General features: G+C 34.8%; 1 long non-coding RNA gene across 1 annotated transcript in view; it reads left to right on the top strand.

Annotated features, from left to right (window-relative positions):
- Positions 1-440: 440 nt before the first annotated feature.
- LOC111086367 overlaps positions 441-7,786 on the top strand; it is an 81,844-nt gene continuing 74,498 nt past the window's right edge. Inside the window, exon 1 of the long non-coding RNA XR_002611090.1 lies at positions 441-488. This is a non-coding gene — a long non-coding RNA (uncharacterized LOC111086367). The remainder of the gene's footprint in view (positions 489-7,786) is intronic.

The following is a 7,786-nucleotide window of genomic DNA, read 5'->3' as shown; positions in this document are numbered from 1 at the left end:
CTTCACCTTTTAGAATATTTTTTTTCGGGCAAAGAAAGATCTCCCCCCCCCCCCCCGCATAAAAATTGTCATACACAGTTGGTTAAAATATTTGCAAATGTACTATATAACCATTTGCAATAACTCGACAAATGTTAATTACTCAACGGTCCAGGATGCTTTTGAAAGATATCTATATTTGGCTTAGGAGTGGTCAGAAAAATAAGGTGATTCATATTAAAATGCATACGTCATTAATATTTCGGCCAATAGAATTATTTTGAGTATTGGAGCTTCTTGGCAGTATTGACTTAAAAATCGCTCAATATGTTTAATAATAACGTTGTTCTATAATAATACAATATTTACTTAATTTTAACTAAGAATACAGTTTTAATTATTAACTACGTTTACAAAATCGTTTTCAGCGATGAAGTAATTTATATATTAACTTTTAATTCCTCAGATTAAAGCCGTCATGTTCGGAGAAAACCAGTTTCCGTCGAACGGTAAGTACAACTTTCTTACAAATTCGGTAATTTGTCTGGTTAACGACACTGACAATCTTGTAGTTGAATATACTTGTTTTCCTATTACCTTCTTTCCGAGCATGGTAATAGGCATCATTCGTTCTGTGTTACGTATTTTTATAGTTCTGTTGTTCAGTTACTGTTCGTCTTATAATGTTCTAAAATAGGATATTTTTTCTGCTGACTTTTAAATAGCTTCGAAGAGTGTATTTATTTAAACGGTGTGTGTGTGTGTGTGTGGTGGGGGGGGGGGGTTATAGCAAAGCGACATCGTGCTATTTGCTGTGTCCATCGAGATGAATCGAACCCCTGATTTTAGCATTGTAAATCTGAAGATTTACCGCTGTCCCACTGGGGGACTAATGAAAACGTAAAGAGACTGAAATTAAAACCTAGAAATATGTTGTTTATTTAAAGAACAACAACCTATTTACAAATTTGATATACACATATATAATAGATATACAATTCCCGAAGCACACAAGAAAATATAATCAAATTTATTAGTAGTTCAATAAAAGCTATTAAAGAACATCAAGTTATCTTCTTCTAAACGTCAAATTTAATGGTAGGTAAGATTAATTTGATTTTGCTGAATTAGGATCATTGTTAGCATGGGATGACGCTAACTGCGGACGGATTGTGACCTATTAGCATTCATTTTCCATAATTTATTTGTATCCATCGTATGAAGGGTTAACAAATTTGTAGATTGAAAAAAAAATTGATTTTTTGTTCACATACAGGGTGACGCTGTAAAAGATCTGAAACACTTTAAAAGTACAATAAAGATTTCACATTTGTTAAATGGTTTGTTTGTTATGGATTTCGCGCAAAGCTACACTCGCTAGCCGTTCCTAATATAGCAGTGTAAGACTAGAGGGAAGGTAGCTCACTGTTGGGCTACTCTTTTAACAACGAATAGTGTGATTGACCGTCACATTATAACGCCCCCACGGCTGAACGGGGCGAGTATGTTTGGCGTGACGGGGATTCAAACCCGCGACCCGCAGATTGCGAGTCGAGCGCCCCCAAACCACGTGGACATGCCGGGCCGATTGTTAAATAGTCCGATGTTTAATTCAAAAATATAACAACAGCAACATTTACAGTTGGCAGGTTCTGATTACGTGTTGACCCATCATCAAGTGAACCTTACTTTAGAGGGGAGTGGCATTTGAGATAAGTTGCTACTACAAATCTTACTGTTTAGGTTTAGGCAAGTAGCAGTACAGTACCAGTAGTACAGCCAAAAACTCGAGTGTGTAAAAGGTACAAAATAATAGATAACAATAAGTAAGAAATTAAATAACTAATATCCGAATCGAACAATAAATAGCTAGGATATTGGTACTTTAATTGAAATATAGCTATGTTAAGTAAAGAGAAGAGGATGATACACATATTAAGAAATTTGTCTTAACACAACCACTTTTACATGAACGTAACACACGGAGCAGGGAACAGGAAGTAATAAATTAAGTCAAATTTTCTGTAATAATACTCAGAAAATGGCGTTACAACAATGGTAGGTATACTTGTAAGCGTGAACATTTGGAGAAGGTTGTGGTAATCTGTAAACTTTTAAATCCTTAATTAATAGCCAGAATATTGCCGAATTTCTCACAAAACTGAGTGAAGTTTATGTTCAAAATGCGACATTGTAAACTTCGTTTGTGAAGAATGCGAGTGAGTTTACGTCTGCGAAGTCTTGTAATGTAGAACATGTTCTACTCTATGTAATCAAGTGTGACTTGACTACTAATCTTTGTAACATAACTTATTTGAAATATTTGTATTTTGAAAAGGAAAGTTCATAACTTCAAAGTTTAAAATGTCCGTTTTATTGATAATTGAACATGAATATTTAATTAACGATGTTAATATCTACCACCGGGTAGTGTGTAATGAACGTTTTTGAGTTCTTTCAAGAGTCGTTTCTGAAAAATTAGGCATAAGAATATCATCAGTATATCTACACGTGCGACTTATGAGCAAAACGTTACTTAGATTTATTATGTGTGAAAATTCAAGTTCGAATAAATAAAAATCCGTAACTTGTGGGTTGAAGATACATTGAAATATTTTAAAAAAAACTTTAACGCTGCCGAAACGTTAATTTATCGTAGGTCGCCCTCTATAAATACATATTTACATCAATAATAAGATTTAACTGTTATAAAATATCCATCTATTTATTAGAGAGAAGTTAATTAAGGCTCATTCATATAGCTGGTGATGGAACAGAGCTGTAAGTGTTTGTTTGTTTTTGAATTTCGCGCAAAGCTACACGAGGACTATCTGCGCTAGCCGTCCCTAATTTAGCAGTGTAAGACTAGAGGGAAGGCAGCTAGCCATCACCACCCACCACCAACTCTTGGGCTACTCTTTTACCAACGAATAGTGGGATTGACCTATACATTATAACGCCCCCACGGCTGAAAGGGCGAGCATGTTCGGTGTGATGGAACAGAGCTGTAAGTGAATGGTATATTTAAGTACGATAACTATTTTATAATATGGAAAAATCATATCGCAGCATTGAAGATGTATACACTATGTTCATACTAATTACTTAAAAACATCGCGTAATGTAATAATATTGCGTTGAGGGTAAGTATGATAATCCAGCTAAACGGAGTAGCAGCATCACATTTTTTTTTTATTGTTAATGTAGCTTTACGGGTTGTATTAAGCGCTGTTCTTAAATTCGGGGGTATCCACTACCTTGAAAACCCCGAAAAGTGGAACGAAAAGTCGGTGAAAGTTAAAAAAGAAAAAAAGATATCCCAGGACCCTAAATAGTCAGGACTATTAAATGATATAAATTTATTTATTTAATGATAAGTTATAACAAATATTCAGCGCATTAGATAGAGATATAGGGTCCTCAGGTATGACATAAGAGGGTTAAATCTAAACGTGGATATTTTTGTGTCACTCCCTTGTGGGGCCTAAGGGTACATGCCAGGATTGTGACAATCGATCCAGCGGTTCGCCAGTTATAAACGGACACGCACACAAACTTTTGTCAAATAATAGCTTAGATAAATCAAATTGCAATATTTTGTTGTCTACTATCAATTTGCAGTGTCATTGCTTGAAGTAATACTGTACTAAGAGGGGTGGTCTGATGTGTGTGTGTGTGTGTGTGTGTGTATTACCCTCTCAAACAGATCACTAGTTAAAGTAATGTTAATTAGATAGAATTATGAGGAAAAGTTTAAATATCGGTGTGTCGTACGCGCTCTTGTGCAGTCTGGACGATCTAGAACTTTGAATAGAACGTGTAGAAAATTTAGATAGAAACTGACCACCACATAAAACAGGAGAAGCAGCGTGCAAGAACATTTATCTGAGGCCGGACTGTGCGGCCCAGCATGGCCAGGTGGTTAGGGCGCTCGACTCGCAATCTGAGGGTCGCGGGTTCGAAACATGCTCGCCCTTTCAGCCGTGGGGGCGTTATAATGTGACGGTCAATCCCACTAGTAGCCCAAGAGTTGGCGGTGGGTGGTGATGACTTCCCTCTAGTCTTACACTGCTAAATTAGGGACGGCTAGCGCAGATAGCCCTCGTGTAGCTTTGCGCGAAATTCAAAACAAACAAACCGGACTGTGAATGAGGATTAACGGTTCGTGTCCCGTTGTCGCAAAACTGTGTTCTACACTTTTGGTCCGTCGGCACGTTACAAGAGTTCGATCAGAGTAGCCCAAGAGTTGGCAGTGGGTGTTTTTTGACTAGTTGCCTTCCCTCTGATCTATCATTTTAAAATTAGGGATGGCTATGCGTGGATAATTCTTGTGTAGCTTTGGACAAACTTTTTAAACAAACAAGTAAGCAAATCCTTACATCAAACATACTGACAGTTACCGTTAGTGATGTAAAAGCTGTTTATGTAAAAACTGATTTATTTTTTTTAATATTAAACAGCAGCAGGATGTTTCTTTTGCGTATTAATATATCTCGGTGAAACTGTTATCTCTCATTAGTACTAAAAGCTCAGTTAATAGTCGTGAGATAATCCAATTTAAGAAAAAGGTTTATGTGTTTAATTTTTTTATATGTGTAAATTTGAAACACGATTAATATATATATATATATTTGCAATTTCATTTAATTAACCGATTTCTTTAGAACTTCCAAAAGTTATTCGATGCTTAGTAGTTAAAACGGTACAATTAATTAGTTTCAATCAAACCACTTTTTAAATAATTTGCAGTCCTCATTATTCTAGTAACAAAAGAGGAGCAGCTGTATTACATTTCTAAAAACCACAACTCTTCCGAGAGTCCGGACAATTAAAATACATCAGTAATTCAGATAATATAACACAACAACCCGTGCATATGTTTCATTAATATTTACTTAACTGCAGTTTTTTTTTATCAGAAGTTGTTTTTTATCAACTTTTGATTAGCAGAATAAAAAACGTAATGTTAAAAGACTGTGAGAATAAAGAGAAGTACTGCCCCGCCATCTAGTGGTAAGTATTTATATTATTCCTTCCAGGATGTACTTTTTTTCTTTGTTGGTCAAGTTTAGAAGGGCGGTGATGGGTAGGGTTTGGATTGCTCCACACTGATCATCGACCCATTGCATGCCAGTTGAGTGCATTTTCCGCATAGTCGAACAGACCAGTTGTTCTTACTTGATTGAATAGCAGCGCCCCAGGTGGACGACAGCTAAAGTAAATGAGAGAGTTCCGTGTTACCTCATTGGTCGTCACCACGCGCTTTGCTAATATGAGGCCAAGTAAAAAAAAAAAAATAATTTTGTTGAAAAGGCAACCAATTATATGAAAAAAAGTAAGTTCTATGGCAAATAAATGCAGGATTTTTAACCATTTCAATCAACATTCATACTTGTGTAAAAGAAAAAAAAAGTAATCTTGTATGTACTTGCACATAAGCTTAATAAATGCTTAACTATCAAGTTTTATGTTTTAGTTTTTGCACACAAAAAAAGAATAGACACAAATACTAAAAAGCTGTACAAATAACGCGACAGCTTCGGCATAAGACAATTTAGAAGTTTTTAAAGAGATTGATAAGAAGTTAAAGTTGATTCCAGAAAATGAAAAACGGGCAAAAAGCTCAGACGCTACTAAGAAGTTTTATTACGTTAAAATCGAGTTTATGTCATGGCGTTTCCTCTTAGTAGATATTTGCTTGTATTGGCAAAAAAGATGAAATAGTTTTTCCTTTGTACTAAAAATTTAGTATCGCTAACACGCTCACGTCTGAAAAAGAAACGTATTAATTATCAGCAATATATAAAGAGCTTATGTAACTAAAAAATTTTTTACGTAATTAAAATCACTAACCGTGTTGAGAAAAGTACTTTTTTGCACGCTATAATTCTACTTTTTTCGAACCGAAATATAATTTGACGTATTGACTAACATAGTCTCTGCTTGTGCACTCTTAAGCGTAAACACGATTTTTTCATTCTCATTTTAGCTTCAAAATTGCGCGAAAAGCTGCATTCCTTTTTTTTTTTTAGCTTTGTGCTTAACAACAACGAAAAGTCTGCTTTGGTTACATTGCTAATTGATATTTTACTATCGCAGCCAACAAAATTTCCCCCCCCCCATCACCAGACCAATCCCGTATTGTAGTCTGTATTCTGTATTTACTGTAGTCCGTAAATAAAGTTTAAATTGCTATCTTCCAAAACTCAAATATTTTTTTTTTTCTATGATTATGAACTGATTAGAGAAAGAAGGTAGCTACTTAACAACACTCACCACCAACTCTTGGGTTACTTTTGTGAGATCGAAAAAGTGGGTTTTGACCGTTACTCTCATAGCGCATCATAAGCCCTCAAAATGCGGAGCGTGTTTTAGCGGCAACATGTCGCGAGCTCAAAATGTTTAGTCATAGACCGGCGCACTAACCGCAATGCTAATTGATGTCTGTGCCATATTTAAGGTGTCAAAGTTTGTTTTCTCAGTCAATCATATTCTTAAATTAGTATTTTATTTCGAATAAATGCCCCCCCCCCCCGTGCCACAGCGGTATGTCGGCAGACTTAATACCGCTATAACCCAGGTTTCGATACAGCACAGATAGTCCATTGTTTAGCTTTGCGTTTAACTCCAAACACACACATACACACATATTTCAAAAAAATTCCTGCATTTTTTACTGTAAGTTGAAGTGGAAAAATGAAGATGTTAATTCACGGTAAATAAATATTCTACACGAAAACATATGTTAATAATTATGTTCGTTTGGATTCTATGTTCCATTAATGCGGCTTGATAAAAGAAACGAACTACTGAGAGGGCACTGCAGTAATATTTAAGAACTTTGATAGTTTATTCGTTTGGATATGAACTTGCAAATTATTTGTTTTTATTTTAGTACAAGTTATAGCTTTTACAGTAAAAGGCTTAACAATTCTTTAATAAATACATTTAATGTTGATTTGTATAGTTCATGTTACTATCAACCTTCTACTGACGAGGCTTAACAATACGTTAATAAATAATACATAATCAGTAAGTAAACACAAAACGAAATAATATGTTTGTTGTTAAGTGCAAAGCTACACAACAAGCTATCTGTGCTGCGTCCACCACGAATATCGAAACCCGATTTTTACCGTCATAAGACTTCAGACTTACCACTTGGTCACTGAGGGGCTAACTCGCAAAAGGTTTGTTTTTGTCACGACCATTTAACATTAATTTACCGAGTTCACATTATTATTATTATTATTAATAATCTTCATAGTAACGTCTGTTGACGAGGCTTAACAATTCTTTAATAAATACATTTAACGTTGATTTGTATAGTTCATATTACTATTAACCTTCTTACTGACGAGGCTTAACAATTCGTTAATAAATAAAATTGATTTGCTTTTAGGCGTGTGGTGTTTTAAGTCAAAACAACGAGACTGATTAACTTATGTCGACCATATGTGATAAATTTGAACGAAAATTGATGATGTATAAAATGAAATAATAACTTTCGATCAGAGTAAGCTATATACTTAGAACGAAACTAAAAATAATCGGGCGACATGTGACTAGCATGAAGTAAACATTGCTTGATCTTTAGCTAGTAATATATGGCTTAAGTGTGACTAAAGTAATACAATTGACGTTTTAATTATAGAACATTTAAATATATGTTTTTAAACTATTTATGTCCCAAATTATTTGTGGGTCTTTTATATATTTTTTTTAATGATTTACAGAATCCCGAAGAACAAGAGTTTCTCTCTCTCTCTCTCTCTCACACACACACACACACACACACACACACACA

This window comes from Limulus polyphemus, unplaced genomic scaffold (assembly GCF_000517525.1).
Source record: "Limulus polyphemus unplaced genomic scaffold, Limulus_polyphemus-2.1.2 Scaffold1047, whole genome shotgun sequence".
Classification (NCBI taxonomy): Eukaryota; Metazoa; Arthropoda; class Merostomata; order Xiphosura; family Limulidae; genus Limulus; species Limulus polyphemus.
The sequence above is the reverse complement of the archived record's forward strand: the minus strand, read 5'-3'. Positions and strand labels throughout refer to the sequence as shown.